General features: G+C 39.3%; 1 protein-coding gene across 1 annotated transcript in view; it reads right to left on the minus strand.

Annotated features, from left to right (window-relative positions):
• Positions 1-17233, minus strand: part of esama (endothelial cell adhesion molecule a) — a 56262-nt gene that overhangs the window by 31123 nt on the left and 7906 nt on the right. The window lies entirely within an intron of this gene.

Here is a 17233-nt window from a genome sequence, read left to right on the forward strand (position 1 = left end):
CGCGTGCAGACCTCACACCGAAGAGACATGAGTTCAATTCCACCCTCGGCCGTCTCAATGTGGAGTTTGCATGTTCTCCCCGTGCATGCGTGGGTTTTCTCCGGGTACTCCGGTTTCCTCCCACATTCCAAAAACATGCTAGGTTAATTGGCGACTCCAAATTGTCCATAGGTATGAATGTGAGTGTGAATGGTTGTTTGTCTATATGTGCCCTGTGATTGGCTGGCCACCAGTCCAGGGTGTACGCCGTCTCTCACCCGAAGACAGCTGGGATAGGCTCCAGCAACCCCTGCCACCCTTGTGAGGAAAAGCGGTAGAAAATGAATGAATTAATGAATACAACAATTTTGACATGTTTATGCGTTTATGCTTCACTAATAATGTTTTTTCATCAAACGTCGACATTTCGTACTTTGTGCGGCGGTCCTTGAATGCAACAAAACCTTTTTTTACGATTTACAAATACACAATACAATTGTGGACAAGTTGTGACCTGCACATTCACCATGCTATAAAATCCAAATATAACATTATTTATGTTCTTTGAGACACTGATTGAGTCAGAATCTCATTAATTTTGATAACATTATCATCAATGTTCAGTTTTTTTGTTGCAAAGTGGCCCAAAATTTACAAAGGTTAAGATTTAGTAGTATCTTATTTCACCACAGTCACTTGGTGACTTTGTATGATATGCTTTTGCTGGCGTCTTATTATTTTGTTAGAAGACAAAATAACTAAAATGCGTCACAGAGACATAATGTCACATGTTCAGCCCAAAGGCCACGAAACTGAATTGAGAAACTGGAATTGTGTTTGTGTCCTTCCCCAACTTTATAATAAAAAGAAGAAGTTACTTGTCAAGCGGTAAATAAGTTGCACTGGCACAGCTTGGAGAAACACAGCGCCTTTGGTGAAGTGTGTAGCTTGCCGTGTGCTAATACGAGACAATGTCGGCATTCTGTCAGCGAGGACCGCCGAGTGCCGAGGCAGGAAGCGAGCACGGCGCCTCTTTGTGCATGTCCTGTGATTCAAATGGACGCGTGGCGACTTGAGGGGGTGAATCGACTTAAAGCAAAGCAGCAGGGATAAAAGTCCAAGGTGCTACAACTTGGCTGTAAATGAGCTCTTATATAAGCACCTTCAACCTATCCTTTGGAATACCCATCATCCTAGCACACACACACACACACACAATTTGGAGACATTAATAAGACATAAGTCAGATGTGTTTTTTTCTCGCCTTAGCTACACAAAAGGTGCCGAGTCAGTCAGAACGTCTCCCACTTTCACCACCAGTGAACCTGCAAATGTCCGTCTGCGGACAAGTGTGAAAATCACATCAACTGGTGTTTACCATGTTACTCAGGTGTGACTCTGTGTGCGCTCGAACACACGAGTGTGTGCACTGTGTCATTGTTGGTTACGCTACGTATCGGAGGAATGGAATGCGCCTGCTTTCACGGTTGCCTGACCCACCTGCTGTGATCGGGTTTCATCTGGGTTGCAACGTTCACGGACTGCAAGCGCTCGTTTCTTCGTAGGCGTTTACTGAATTTTTATTTTTTGCAGCCACAAATGGTTGGCAAAGATTCGGCAAAAAAATTGTGAATTCTTGGTTGTGCTTAAGTTTTCTCTCGCTTAGTCTGTGCCGTACAGTTGAGGAATGTGTTCACAAAGAAAACTACCAGCATAAAGGTGACTATAGGGGTGCTATTTCATCTCAAAAGGGCTCTAATAATAGTAAAAATCGTATTTTGGAAAGTCTAATTACAAAAATATTATTCATTCATTCATTCATTTTCTACCGCTTTTCCTCACGAGGGTTGCGGGGGTGCTGGAGCCTATCCCAGCTGTCTTCGGGCGAGAGGCGGGGTACACCCTGGACTGGTGGCCAGCCAATCACAGGGCACATACAGTATAGACAAACAACCATTCACACTCACATTCATACCTATGGACAATTTGGAGTCGCCAATTAAACTAGCATGTTTTTGGAATGTGGGAGGAAACCGGAGTACCCGGAGAAAACCCACGCATGCACGGGGAGAACATGCAAACTCTACACAGAGATGGCCGAGGGTGGAATTGAACCCTGGTCTCCTAGCTGTGAGGTCTGCGTGCTAACCACTCGACCGCCGTGCTGCCCCCAAAAATATTATAATTTATATTATTAATGCTGCACGGAGGTCAAGTGGTTAGCGTGTAGACCTCACAGCTAGGAGACCCGAGTTCAATCCCACCCTCGGCCATCTCTCTGTGGAGTTTGCATGTTCCTGTTTCCTGTGTCCAAACAAACAGTAGTGCCACATCCTATTAGCTGTACATATGTTGAAGGATTGGCTGCATGGCGGTCGAGTGGTTAGAGCGCAGGCCTCACAGCCAGGTGACCCAAGTTCAATTCCACCCTCTGTGTGGAGTTTGCATGTTCTCCTCGTGCATGCACGGGTTTTCACCATATACTCCGGTTTCCTCCCACATTCCAAAAACATGCTAGGTTAATTAGCGACTCCAAATTGTCCATAGGTATGAATGTGAGTGTGAATGGTTGTTTGTCTATATGTGCCCTGTGATTGGCTGGCTGGCGACCAGTCCAGGGTGTACCCCGCCTCTCGCAGCCCGAAGACAGCTGGGATAGGCTCCAGCACCCCCCTGCGACCCTCGTGAAGAAAAGCGGTAGAAAATGAATGAATGAATTATTATTAATATTGAATCGTACTTTGTGGAAATTCACTTATCGTGGTTCATTGCAGACAGTGATAAATGAGGGACGACTGGACATGTCATCTAAGCCAAAACATGTTCCAAAAAATTTAATAAAATCTAATGAAATATTACTAATGAATACTAATAAAAAGTGAGTTTTATTAGTAAAAATACTAATAAAAATCTAATGTATCTAATGGATTGAGTAAGGACCTCAAACAATGCACAAAGATGAGCCAATTCAAGAAACAATACAAGCAGTTGATGTTTGCTAAATACAAGGATGAAGAGTCTTGAACCAGTCATGATGCGCTATACATATCGGTAGAAAATGAATGAATGAATATTATTAATATTGAATCGTACTTTGTGGAAATTCACTTATCGTGGTTCATTCCAGACAGTGATAAATGAGGGACGACTGGACCTATGTGGTCTACGCCAAAGCATGTTCCAAAAAATTTCATAGAAAATCACATTTCTACCCTAAATACATTTACCAATATGGAATGATGTTTATACCAGCTAAGTAAGGAAGAACTTAGAGGGTATTCAAGCAGGCCTTCTGACACAAACAACTGTGTCACTTCATTCCATCTGTGGAATACAGATCCTTTAGCGACACACACACACACGCACACACACACATATGCTCCTGTCTAGTCAAGTACTTAAGCTTTGTCCGCCTCTCAGATTAAAGTTACCCTGCTAATTTGCTGCTCTGTCACAATTCCTACATAATCCTGCTGTAATCCTCACCGACTCGATTAAACAGCCAAATCTCCAGTTCAGTATCTGCCTCTATCTGATGCACTCTTCATTTGGACTTTCTCCTTGTCCTCATTTTCTCTCCCATCAGGGTTCCCACTCTAATTCTTTCCTCTTCATAAAAAATCGTCTTTGCTTTACATCCATTCTTCTCTTTCCGTTGCCAAATCGTTGCTGTATTGTGTATATTCGTGCACTTTGTCTCAGAGGAAAAACAAAACAACTCAAATGGTACCAAGCATAAACCAAGATAGCGTTTTATTAACCCTTAGATGCATAAGTGGGTCAAAAATGACCCGGTCAGGTTGTTTTCTTGAAATATCTTAAATATATATTTTTTAAAATCATTTCATATTCAAGGTATTCCTCAAAAAACATGTTTTTGATATCATGCCATTCACATTTTTAACTAACCTTTTATATATTTTAAGAATTTTTTGTTTTCGTGTTAATACCCCAACCTTCCATAAGTGGGTCAAAAATGACCTGGTTAGGTTGTTTTCTTGAAATATCTTCGTAATGAATTTTTTTTTTTATCATTTCATATTCCAGGTATTCCTCAAAAAAACATGTTTTTGATATCATGCCATTCACATTTTTAACTTACCTTTCATACATTTTAAGAAATTTTTGGTTTGTGTGTTGCTACCCCAACCTTCCATAAGTGGGTCAAAAATGACCCGATCAGGTTGTTTTCTTGAAATATCTTCGTAATTAAAATTTTTTATCATTTAATATTCAAGGTATTCCTCAAAAAACATGTTTTTGATATCATGCCATTCACATTTTTAACTTACCTTTTATATATTTTAAGAATGTTTTGTTTTCGTGTTACTACCCCAACCTTCCATAAGTGGGTCAAAAATGACCCGGTCAGGTTGTTTTCTTTTTTATCATTTCATATTCCAGGTATTCCTAAAAAACATGTTTTTGCTATCATATCACATTTTTAACTTACCTTTTATACATTTTAAGAATGTTTCGTTTTCGTGTTACTACCCCAACCTTCCATAAGTGGGTCAAAAATGACCCGGTCAGGTTGTTTTCTTGAAATATCTTTGTAATGAATTTTTTTTCATCATTTAATATTTCAGGTATTCCTCAAAAAACATGTTTTTTATAAAATGCCATTCACATTTTTAACTTACCTTTTATACATTTTGAGAAATTTTAGTTTTTGTGTTACAACCCCAACCTTCCATAAGTGGGTCAAAAATGACCTGCATGCATTTTCTATGGAATCCAATAGGAACCTTTGATTCTTATCAACTCATCAACTCCTAAATATAATACTAAATATCTTACAAGTGATTATTCCTAACCAAAATGGCAAAAATTGGCATAAAAACGCATTGATTCTATGGCCTTTTATGGAAGAGTGTGGGGTCCAGTCACTCATGCATCTAAGGGTTAAGGTGTTCAACATTGCTGCAGATTTGATCCTACAGTGGAATCCGTTTAAGTCGAGATATGACAGGAACTCCTGTCATTCCCATCTGCATTCATTCACTACTCCCAGTCTGCAGAATCAACTTAAAAAGGGAAGCCCGCATCAACCATTCATGCATTACTGTAACCTAAAGCAAGCATCCAAAGCGCCGCCGTCCCAATGTTCCTTGTCGGCAGATCTCTTCCTTAGCAACTTTAATATTCAGTGCACTTCATGACAGTTTAAAGTACTTGGAAATGTCTATATCTCTTCCTGAGACACGTTTACATGCGCAGAATATTTCACTTAAGGTTCACGTTCTCTTTCAGAGAAGACCTCTTTGCATCCACAAGTATCAATCCCAGTATTGTCGGTGATAACACCATGATGTCAAAACAAAACAAAACAATAATAACTCACCTTCCTGTGCTCTACTGGATCAATTGTACAAACAACTGCATCTTTACCATTTACAGATCACAGACTCACAGCTGCCTGAATATGAGTGGGTGGATTATTGAAGACTTTTGTGGCTGCTTCACTTGCCGTAATGACTCACATATAAAACGGCGGCACATGGAAAGCTGACACGTAACTGACATTCAGTCCAAGAGATGAAACTCTACTACTGCATTTGCGACTCAGTTACACCATATTCATATTCGATATGCACAAGACACACATTAGACATTAGCGGAGATGGCCATAATTATAATTGAACATATGGGGCAGATTAATGTTTTCCAAAAGGGGTAAATCTGCCCATAGAAATCTTTTCTTTCAATCAATCACATTGTTAAATAGTCTATGGTGTCAATTTCATGGAAACAAGAGTAATAAAAAAATGAAGTGAGAGCTGACTGTTGCACAGGAACTGGAACAGACCAAAAACAACATAAGGAGGCCAGAAATATTTCAATATTGAACAAAGCAAAATTTGTTCTCAATTCAGAAATCACTCCACACTCTTTATTGCTCTCTGGTTCTACCATATCTTACTTATTGTGTGTGTATCATAAATATGGGCTAATAACTATAAACCTCAAACAATGCACAACGATGAGCCAATTCAAGAAACAATACAAACAGTTGATGTTTGCTAAATACAAGGATGAAGAGTCTTGAACCAGTCATGATGTGATATATATATATATATATATATATATATATATATATATATATATATATATATATATATATATATATATATATATATATATATATATATATCACTATATTGACACTTACTATGGTACCCATTATGTCATTGTATGGTCATATCAGCTCGTACTTTGGTACGTGACAAAAAACAAACAAAATAAACCAAAATTTTTTTTAACTATATTAGGAAAGCAGGAAGTGAACAAATGTAACAGTTACTGATTGTAAAAGTACCAGATGGAGGGGTAGGATTTAATAAGCTTTGCTTCTTCCTACTCCTTTTGGACATGTGGAACTGTGAACTGATTATGTGATGCATTCAATTGTAATCTGATGCATGTTCAAATGAAAATAAAACCATTACTATTACCAACCATTACAATGACCAAAACATGTTCATGCAATCGAAATTAGGATTTTCATTTCATACGCTAGCATGACGAAGATGTCTAATAGGGCTTTTTGAGTGCATGTGTGTATGTGCATCCACAAGTACTACCACAACCACCTCGTTGTTTCCTTTTGAGCCTTTCAATTGAATCAATTCATTCCAGTCTAAGCAAATGTTCATGTGGATTTACACATAATATAAAAAAAATCGAGGATAAAATGGTCAATTACAAACGCTAATTGCATTCAGGAAGTCGTGCGTACGTTTTCGGAAATGATCCATAGTGAAAGAATAACGGCACAAAAAGTGAGCACTTTGCCTAATTAGTCCTAATGGCTGAGGCTTAATGGTCCCGATAGAAAGCCATAGAAAATCACTGAATGCAATGACCAGTCACTAATGAATGCTAAAAACATCAATGCTGTGCCACAGTCGTTTTACTCAAGGTAAAGTGTTGCAAAACATGTATAGTGAATTATCGCACGGCGTGCACGCAATGTGAAACAATGCGAAACCTCATATATACCGTGTCTGTCCTGGGACGGACCAATCGTCGCCCTGCCCCCCCTTTTATAATCACCCGTGAGGTGCATCCCAGCATATTCTCAGTAGGTTCCCATTCATCCATCTTCTACCGTTTATCCTGGAGCCAATCCCAACAGACTTTGGGGTCCTACACCCTTACACGTCAAAAACACAATTGGTCTATCTCAGGACCGACGTGGTCGACAGTGGGGTGTCTGTGATAGGTCACGCCACAGAAGGGGGGGGGGGGGGGGGGCTCCCATAGTGAGATACTGAGCAAGGTTAGAAGGAGAACATGTTTATTCAAAAGCTGTCCTCACTTGGACTGAAAATGATGAAATCAAATTCACTCCTGCACGTGTGTGATGTCTGGGGAAGGTTTGAAGGGGATAGAGATGATATCGATACACGGATACAAACACGTGCACACATGACCCCACGCCCCAACCCCCAAGATAATGGTAGTGGAAACACTGACTCATGACCCACAACAAACAAACTAGCACAATATTTCAACACGTCTGTGCTTGTGTGTGTTTGGAAAAAGGAGCGAAAGGTTGCAAAATAAGGAATTGGGAAAGAGGGTGACATGGTAATTTATATTTTCAATAAATTACAAATGATTCTGTATAGTAGAAACAGTGAGAATGAGGGGGGGGGGACTGCACCCCTGAGCCATTATTGGAGATAATGACATCAACTAAGCTCTCCCCGGAGTGTTGCCGTGTATGACAGAAAAATAGCTAAGAGCTTATAATTACATGCACCACCCAGTGAGGACAGAGGGAGTAAAGAGAGAAAGGGATATACGAGGGGGGTAAATGTAATAAATGGTAAATATACAGTACGTAAAGGTTTAGGACTCAACACAAAAAAAAACATGGACTCCCTACATCACATTTAAAGCACAACCAAGAACGTGGCGAGGAAACACACTAAAAACACTCATATGCTAGTGTGACAAAGCCCCCCCCCCTTTGCTCTAACCCTCACGGCTGACCTGAGACACTGATGCTGATGAGATGCTGGAGCTGCAGCCCTCAGGAGAGATAGGATGAAGGAGAAGAGGATGAGGAGGAGGAGAGGCTGCCAAAAAAAAAAGGAAAAGGGGAAAAGCGCGTGGAGGGACACTGGGGGGGTATGTAATAATACGATAAAAGAGAAATTGGGCAGAAAAATAAGAGGAGGGGAGATATGAGTTAAAATGTCTGAAATAACCGTAGTTAGCATATATTTGAGATGATGTGACAGAATAAGTCTTTCAGTGTTGCTTAGCGTAAGAAGACGGAAGATAGTCATGCATTCCGTGGCGGGACTGGATTGAAGAATTGTGGAATAATCTCTAATTCTTCAAAGGTTTTCCTCTTGTACAGCAATACTACAATCTCACAATCTAATGTATCTAATGGATTGAGTAAGGACCTAAGTACTACATTTGAAACACTTATATGCTAGGACTACGTTAAAAAGCCATAGCATTTCAGTATGTGGAATCAAACTATGGAATGGATTGAGGTCGCTAAATACAAGGATGAAGAGTATCACTTCGTACTTCGGTACGAGGTACATTATTTAAAAAAAAAAAAAAAAAGAAAACCTTAAACTGTATTATGGAAAGCAGGAAGTGAACAAATGTAACAGTTACTGATTGTAAAAGTACCAGATGGAGGGGTCGGATTTAATAAGCTTTGCTTCTTCCTACTCCTTTTGGACATGTGGAACTGTGAACTGATTATGTGATGCATTCAATTGTAATCTGATGCATGTTCAAATGAAATTAAACCATGACTATTAATATTACCATAGAAATCAGCTTCCAAGCAGTAATTTCATGATACAACTAACTATTGTATAATTTGTACAATTATTAATTTTAATTTAATTAAAAAAATTACAAAATAAAATACTAATAATTGTATATTATTATAAAATTTTCTGAATAATGAGATAATTTTTAAGAAGTTAAAAAGGGTATTTTATTAGATTTTTTCAAGGCTTTTTGCAGGGCCATGTAATAAGATATCTGGCCACCGGATCTTTGAAGTTTGACACCTGTGGTATAGGACATGGTATAGGACCTATACCACCTCAATTTGGGTGAAATACAGAAAAAGCACAGCAAAAAAATGTAACAGTTACTGATTGTAAAAGTACCAGATGGAGGGGTAGGATTTAATAAGCTTTGCTTCTTCCTACTCCTTTTGGACATGTGGAACTGTGAACTGATTATGTGATGCATTCAATTGTAATCTGATGCATGTTCAAATGAAATTAACAGCACAAATAAACAGCACTCTATCTTTTCAATCTCACATCAATAACGTCACCAGGTCTGCTTACTTTCATCTGCGCTCCATTAATCGTCTACGCCCCTCCCTCACCCCCCACACCACCGCCATCCTCGTCCATAGCCTTGTCACTTCCCGCATTGACTATTGTAACGCTCTCCTCTTCGGCCTCCCTCACAAATCCCTCCATAAACTTCAACTGGTTCAGAACTCTGCTGCCCGGATCATCACCAGGACCCCCTCATTCCACCACATCACCCCCATCCTGCAGCAACTCCACTGGCTCCCCGTGACACAAAGAATCACCTACAAAATCCTCCTGTACACCTTCAAGTCCATCCATAACCTTGCCCCCCCTTACCTCTCTGACCTCATCCACACTCTTAAGCCATCCCGTTCCCTCAGATCTTCCTCCTCCATCCATCTCACTGTTCCCTCTGCACGCCTTAGCACTATGGGGAGCAGAGCTTTCAGCCGCTCTGCTCCCCAACTCTGGAACTCATTGCCACCTGACCTCCGTAACTCTGCCACCCTTCCCATTTTCAAATCTCAACTCAAAACCCATCTGTTCAAACTTGCCTATTCCCTCTAACAGTTTCACATGGTCCCCCCTATCCCGATTTCTTGTATGCTTTTATTTATTGTTTGTTGTCTTTTATCTTGTATTTTATATTGGTGTTCTTATCTTCTGTACAGCGACCTTGGGTGTCCTGAAAGGCGCTTTTAAATAAAATGTATTATTATTATTAAACCATGACTATTAATATTACCATAGAAATCAGCTTCCAAGCAGTAATTTCATGATACAACTAACTATTGTATAATTTGTACAATTATTAATTTTAATTTTAAAAAATTACAAAATAAAATACTAATAATTGTATATTATTATAAAATTTTCATAATAATAAGATCATTTTTAAGAAGTTAAAAAGGGTATTTTATTAGATTTTTTCAAGGCTTTTTGCAGGGCCATATAATAAGATATTGCGTGCCGAATCTGGCCCCCGGATCTTTGACGTTTGGGTGAAATACAGAAAAAGCACAGCAAAAAAATGTAACAGTTACTGATTGTAAAAGTACCAGATGGAGGGGTAGGATTTAATAAGCTTTGCTTCTTCCTACTCCTTTTGGACATGTGGAACTGTGAACTGATTATGTGATGCATTCAATTGTAATCTGATGCATGTTCAAATGAAATAAAACCATTACCATCTCACGATTTGTCATTTTCGGACAAACATCCACGCATACGTGTTAAGATTCTTGACCAATGATATTGAATGTTGTTTTCGCTTTCAAGGCCGGCGTGCTCTAGAAATTTGGTGACGGAAAGAACAAGGCAGTCCCACTAAAAGACGTTCTCTCTCAAGGGACAACCCGTGTCCTTGTGCAGGAAGTGTTTCAGAGATTCATTCCTAAATCTGAGAGCGTCTTCCTATAAATAAATTAAAATACGATTTTCCTGCTTTATATTTAATGATTTTTTTTCCCCCCCTCTGGTGCCTTTTCACACTCAATTGTCATTTATTGTCAAATAGTAGTGCATTAGACGTACAGGCTTACATACTGACTGGCTGTTGGTACGGTCTTAATGGGTTCGTTCCATTCAGGCATTCCATCTGATGAACATGGCAGGCACAAAAGACTGGACGATATTAGGTTTTACACTTCAACTGCATGTGCCTTGATTTGTATTCATTCTATTGTAACTCCGTAATCTACTGTAATGTTTACCAGGGTCGTTTTTATTGCAAATGTTGAGCCAAAATCCAAACGAGTAAATGAGTAACTCTAAACCTTAGAACAAACTTCTGTTTCCGGTTTAGCCAGGGGTCTCAAAACTCAATTTACTTGGGAGGCCACTGGAGCTCCGGTCTGGGTGAGACTGGGCTGCATCAGGTTTTCCAAAAAAAAAAAAACCCAAAAAACGCATTTATTAAAAACAAAAAAAATGAAAAAAACTTTGCTTTGGTTCCAATTTTCTACAATAAAAGCTCTGATAAAACATTCCACTGTTCTCAAATATCTTACTTTTTATTTTTCTACACAAAATAAGATGAAAAATAAACAAATCAAGAATAAAGAAAATCAATCAATCAGTAATAAATAAATAAATATAATAATAATAATAAAACGGCAAATAATACAAATTTAACAAACCACATATAGTTGGTGGGTAGACAAATTATTTTTTTCAGATTAAAATTAACAAAGCATTATTAGAGCCCTGTAGACATGACAAAACACGACTATAGTCACATTTATACTCTTTTTATTTACAACATATTGCGCAACTGCAGGGTCTTGAGACATATGCTAACTCGCAAACTAGAGAGCTAGCGACCTAAACAGTAGCCTTCAAGTAATTTCCTTTAAACTTAAATAGCCAAAAACTTACCACTTCCACACGGATAGGGAGGATAACTATTAACAGTTATTTAACCTTTAACATGAACATTAATCAAACGTAATAATTTTTTCTGGGTACATGATACCATACAGCATCCATATCAAACTTGCGCGGGCCGCACTAACATTGAACTTTCATATCAAGGGGGGTGCCTCAAACTAGTGTCCTGCGGGCTACATTTGGCCCGCGGGCCGCGTGTTTGAGACCCCTGTTTTAAGCCATGTGCTCTAGACGCCTGTCCTGTTATGAATCCCATCTCCGCATTTAGTGCATTACTCTTTGACTGACATCGCATACGGTGGCGCCTCGTTTGAGCATCAGAATTGGCTATTATTTGGTATTTAACAGCTCTAAACAAACAACAGTACAAAGAAGGCAGGACCACTGTCTCAAAAAGAAGACTTGGCTTTACTTTGACCAACTGCCAAAATTGAAAGTTCGATCTGACGACAGCCTTGATCTCAGATACTGGGCCAAAGGATCCAGATTTGCCACCAAACACCATCTCTTGTAATGCCATTTTTTGCAGTATAGAGCCAAGTTGCAGTAAATGCATGGAGAAAAGAAGAGGGCTGGCAACAGAGCTGTGTGGGACATCTCACACCAAAAACAACTGCGTTTTTGGCCCAGTCTGTATAGGATTAGGTTGATTTGCTTGTATTCCACACAGGCATTGTCGAAAACATTGTCATCTTTGGTCAAAAACATTCAATAAAACTAAAACAACAACAGTCAAATCACAGGGATAACACACTGACCAGAGTACAAAAACTCATAAGTGCTACTTCGGTACTGTGTCGTGTTTGACAACCAGATTAAAAAGCCACTAAAATATTTATTTTTTCTAAAAACACCGTAAACAACCATCCTGAGGGTTTTAGATAAGAAAGGTAATTTGGAAATGGGCCTAATTTTGTTTTGCTGTGCGACGGCCTATTTAAAATTAGCAGGTACCACTCATCGTAAGACAAAGTCGAAGAGGGGGTCCACACTGAGGGGTGATAAACAGGAGGGGAAATACCGGCCCTAATTGAAGCGATAAAACAACCAAGTTTGATAAAACAATATCTGTAAGTAGCTTGATTTAGCCCCTTTTACAGTTGATTGATGGAGGCGTCAGCGGTCTCTTAAGGTTTGAAATGCAGTTTGCCAGTCTTCCACTTTCTCTCTCAGCGCTACGACAGAAAGGCAATCTGGCAATCTGCCAGAGCTCAGTTCTGTTTTTTTGACTGCTTGGTGTTCTGTGGCGCAACAATAACCACGTTTACATGAGGAGTTTTTTTTCTCTTTCCGAATGACCTTTTACGAAAGCAATGGTATACATGGAAAAGGAATATTCCAATCGCGTGTCTACATGCGTCGCTATAATCAACCAGAATAGTCAATGGGACATGCGCAGTAAAACGTAAACACCAACATCACGTGATACCGACTTCCTCCAGTTTTTCTTTCACTTGTTGGAATAACTCCGTATTGCCAGTTTTCCGTTCGTCCGGTCTTGAAATTTAGTTTGAATCAAAAACAAACTTTCCGTAGCAGTCCAGTGCCGATTGCTCGCATCCATTTTTTTAAATCGAAGAACGTCTCAAGCTGCGTGTTACGTCATATCTCAGCATTCGCTGAAAGAACAGGAAAAGATAAAATTCAATCTTGCTAATATTTTATAATTAAGCTCAGCACATGTTTTATATAGATATGTATTTTCTTTTTTAATAAAACTGGACTTGTTAATAGTGTATAGAAGGGTTTAGATTCTGTTCCACAGATGGCGCTAATGCACACGAAAGCTGCTTGCCAACCACCAATAAACAACAGAAGAAGAAAAACACCAAGAAGAAGAACGCAGTCTGACAACTTTCCGTTTGAGCGGGTACAAGATACCTCAATCGGATTGGGGAAAGGAATATTCCACCCCTGGGAATCCGATTATATATTCATTCGGATTGGCACTTTTCTTTCGGAATGAGGTGTATACAAAGGTTACATTCTTTCCATTTGAGCAAATAACCCGAATGGAATTGGAATATTTGGGTCCATGTAAACGTGGCTAGTGTCTCAAACAGTTTGAGACGTGTCAGAAAACCATGGGATGTCACGGTTCTAAACTAAACACCGGTTGAAGGGTTAATAATGCGGCATCTGTAAAGCAGCAACGTTTGACTGTACAAAAGCCACAAGTTTGATCTGACCCAAACTGATTGACATTCCGTCATAGAGTTTTCAGGACATGAACAAAGACAAGGTCATACTTAGGGATGTGTCCGCCATGAAATCTTATTGGGAGGCCTCAACTAAAAGCAGCTTGAAGATATTTGCCAACATTTAAAATCACTTCTATTCTCCCCCCTCGGCCAGAATAGCAGCATTCTGTTGGTAAAAGTTCGGTAAAAGCGTTCAGCCAAGATGTAGTTCAGCTTTTCCTGTCAGGTTTCAGGTGTCAGGTTTTTGAAGTGCATGATTTGTTTGGTTTCGTTTTTACCTTTCCGGATGCAACCCTCTCATTGGCACTGGACATACCCAATGTATGGGCGGGCCTGAAATCCAACACACAAGCCCCCCCCCCAACATTCACCCAAGTCTAAAAAGGAATGATAAATGATGTTTGCCAGGCCAAACCTGAGGTCAGGTGTCTGAGGTGGGGAGTCGCGGTTTGACTTTGTGCCGGCAGGGACAAAGAAAGCAGGGGCTCCGGCACTGGAGCACTTAATCTGGGTCGACAACAGGTGTCGACAGGGTCCAGCGACCGCCGCAATGCAGAAAGACACCCCTCTGTGTCCACTTCAAGAAGACACAGACTTAACATAACAAAGTGGACTTCTGCCTCACAGGATAGCCACTGTGTTCACCTTGGCGGTGTTGGTGACACTGGACAGAGCTGCCTACCTTGGTAGACACAGTATCGTAATTTGTAGTCGAATTTGGCGATCATATGGTACACAGATAACAGACACTGGAGCAACTAACACACAACAGACTGCAGACGTCATATGAAAAAAAAATAAAATAAAGTTGCAATTTTGTTGGGGAAAATTTCATTCATTCATTTTCTACCACTTTTCCTCACGAGGGTCGCGGGGGTGCTGGAGCCTATCCCAGCTGTCTTCGGGTGAGAGGCATGGGTACACCCTGGACTGGTGGCCAGCTAATCACAGGGCACATATAGACAAACAACCATTCACACTCACATTCATACCTATGGACAATTTGGAGTCGCCAATTAACCTAGCATGTTTTTGGAATGTGGGAGGAAACCAAAGTACCCGGAGAAAACCCACGCATGCACGGGGAGAACATTCAAACTCCACACAGAGATATGGAAGACGGTGGAATTGAACCCTGGTCTCCTAGCTGTAAGGTCTGCGCGGTAACCACTAGACCGCCGTGCAGCAGAAGAAAATGTAAGAAAAATTATTTAATAAGAAAGCTGATATATTTGGGGGGAAAAATAGCAAAAAATGTGTGTGTGGGGGGGGGGGGGGGGGCAAAAAGCTAAATTCATACTAATAATATGGGGGGTCATGGATTCTGTGCACTGTTACAAAGAGATGACTTTTCCTTAGAAGAAGGTCGACCAAGCCTGCAAGACAACCATTACTGTTTACTTTTCCTCCAATTATTGTATCTGATCTTTTATTCCTGTATGTTATACGCCCCTCATATGTTCCGTGTACACTGTGGGTAACTTGGGACTTCATTCACAAAATTAGAATAAAAAAAAAAAGGTATAATTTATGTGGAAGGTACGACTTACATCACAGTCATCACCATAGTTAGCAAAAAGCTGATATTTTTGGGGTTCTGTAATACTGTGGAAAGAGTTTTGAAAGCAACCCGATGCCCCCCCCTAGCAGATTCCAGTGGCCGTAAATAGTCATTAGCTTTTATTAGCACATAGAGATTTGTACAGCCTGACACTGTTATTATCATTGGCTCAAGCCGTATTATATCTGTAAGAATATACTGTGTGTATTGTATATTTGTGTAACTACTGCATGAAACTGAACTGTGACTATCATTTGCTGACTAACAATGACAACCCTGAGCTTTGCAGGCATCAGTCTTGAACGGATTCAAGTATGCAAACTAAAAGGACACCGAGAAAGCCACAAGAAGGAAGAAGATAGGAAGTGTGTGTGTGTGTGCCTTTAAGAGAGCACAGAGGCCACAACCCAGTGATGGGAAAGTCAACTAGTGATTTTCTCATGACCCCTTACAAGAGGCCTTCTTCTATCTGACTGCCATGATGAAGACGAGATGTCACCAAAACCCTAACCAAGGGACAAGCGACACATTGCCCTACATACTGTACATTCATTTGTTTAGAATGAGGAAAATGAAACAGTATTTTAGAAACATATACAAACAGGGTATATTGTGACATGTGTCATATGTGTGTAAGAAGTCATTCAATAAGCAGGCTGTACCAAAAAAAAAGATAATTTCCTAGCGTAATAAGATAGACAGTCTATCTACTTCCTTCATATGATTCATATAAGGTTGAATCTTTTTATTAATTATTAAACATGAAACCTACATAATTTCTATGCCTCGGACATGCATTTATCCTCAAGTGGAAAATCCTCAAGTGTCCTCTGTGGGACATTTGAAAGGATCTTCTTTCTTCTGAAGTTATGAAGATGAAGAGTCTTGAACCAGTCATGATGTGCTATGCATATCACTATATTGACAGTTACTATGGTACCCATTATGTCATTGTATGGTCATATCACCTCGTACTTCGGTACGTGACAAAACAAAAAATTAAAAATAAATAAATAAATAAATAAAAACTTTATTATTTTGTGTGTATATATTCATCAAGGTTAATGATAAGTACATTTCCACAAAGCAGAACTCCATATTTATACTGTAAATGGAATATTTTCAACCAGTTTTAACATTATTAGAGCCCTCTAGACATGAAATAGCAACCCTATTGTCATCTTTACTCATAATAATAGAAAATTCTGGTTCCGATTTCCGTATAGTACTTCCTGTGGTGGCTGTTGTCATCACAAAGTGTCTGAATGAGTTTTCTGAATACTCTTTATTTGAATTTTGGTTCATTTAGCCATTTTAATGCTTAAGAATTATAGATGTATTAAAAAATACAGAAAATTTGCATTTTTTTACTAATAGGCTGAAGTCTATTAGGAAAGCAGGAAGTGTACGGTAGGATTTAATAAGCTTTGCTTCTTCCTACTCCTTTTGGACATGTGGTACTGTGAACTGATTATGTGATGCATTCAATTGTAATCTGATGCATGTTCAAATGAAATAAAACCATTACCAGGTTATTGTTGATTATTTTGTGCGTATATATTCATCAAGGTTAATGATAAGTACATTTTCACAAAACACAACTCCTTATTTATACTGTAAATGGAATATTTTCAACTAGTTTTAACATTATTAGAGCTCTCTAGACATGAAATAGCAACCCTACTGTCACATTTACTCATAATAATGGAAAATTGTGGTTCTGATTTCCGTATAGTACTTCCTGTGGTGGCTGAGTGCGTCTTCTAAATACTGTATATTTGAATTTTGGT

This window comes from Doryrhamphus excisus, chromosome 11 (assembly GCF_030265055.1).
Source record: "Doryrhamphus excisus isolate RoL2022-K1 chromosome 11, RoL_Dexc_1.0, whole genome shotgun sequence".
Taxonomy (NCBI): Eukaryota; Metazoa; Chordata; class Actinopteri; order Syngnathiformes; family Syngnathidae; genus Doryrhamphus; species Doryrhamphus excisus.